This window comes from Ambystoma mexicanum, chromosome 9 (assembly GCF_040938575.1).
Source record: "Ambystoma mexicanum isolate Mex_15411 chromosome 9, UKY_AmexF1_1, whole genome shotgun sequence".
NCBI lineage: Eukaryota > Metazoa > Chordata > Amphibia > Caudata > Ambystomatidae > Ambystoma > Ambystoma mexicanum.
This window is the reverse complement of record NC_090931.1, coordinates 92,289,903-92,290,899: the sequence shown is the minus strand read 5'-3', so window position 1 is coordinate 92,290,899 and position 997 is coordinate 92,289,903. Positions and strand designations below refer to the sequence as shown.

The following is a 997-nucleotide window of genomic DNA, read 5'->3' as shown; positions in this document are numbered from 1 at the left end:
GGCGACCAAGCATAGCGAGGGAGATACAAGGTTCTAGGGAGGGTTTGGGGGGTCCCCCCCCAAGAATTTCTTTTCAAATATGGGGTTGAAATGCTGCATTTTACAACAAAAAAGGTTACCAAAAAGCTATAAGTTTACAATCAGTTCTAAAGGGGAACATGAAAATTCCATGTCACCAACAGCAGAAAAGAACATTTTACAACACAACACATTTTAATGATCAATGTGTCCACAGTGTAAGACAGCACTGTCACTGATGTAACACATTGTCATGCTGGTTGTACCGAAAATATGCTCCTGTAGCAACATGTCTATGCTGGCTGTTCCCAATTTAGGCCAGCATTGTCCTGTACAAAGCATGATTGATGCTGCCTGAGCATGTGCAGTGTGCCCAATACACATGGAAGCTTATCTCTGTAATACACATTACTTCTGTGGTGATGAAAGAAGCATAATTCAATTCAACAGATAAAATGTGGAAAAGCGATCACCCAAAGGTGAACCTAATTGAAGAAACGCAATGTGAGCACAATCTAAAAGTATGCAACCTAGCAGGCCGAGTGCACACTTTACCTTTTCTTTCACCAATAAATCAGGGGGAGAGCGCAAACGCAGTCCCCCACTACCAGAAATAATGCAGTTGTGTACCGCGCATTTGGAACATAGCAGGGGTCAGCAAATCCGATGTGCAATGGGTAAGCCTCACCCTGGGAGATCTGCCCTTGAGATCAGATTCTCCCCTGCCAGCTAAGCATGAGTTGCGAGCCAGAGGGCAGGGGTTGGGTCAGTTCTGGGAAGCCCCGCTAAGCGAGGGTGAGAAGGCAGGCCCTGACCCAGCCCCAAATCCCCCAACCGTCCGGAAGCTCTGAGCATAAAGTTTAAATGAACCTGTCGAGATTTTACAATGAACATGTGAGGTCTATACAGTTTCAAATTAGGCAAACGACATTTTATTTGACAGATGCAGCTCTTCCAATCCAAGCTTATGCTTTACTGT

At 45.1% G+C, this 997-nt stretch overlaps 1 non-coding gene across 1 annotated transcript; it reads right to left on the bottom strand.

Moving 5' to 3' along the window:
* Positions 1-594: 594 nt before the first annotated feature.
* On the bottom strand, positions 595-755 carry LOC138490635 (U1 spliceosomal RNA). The gene has a single exon (XR_011275570.1). It is a non-coding gene; the product is annotated as a U1 spliceosomal RNA (small nuclear RNA).
* Positions 756-997: the final 242 nt, after the last annotated feature.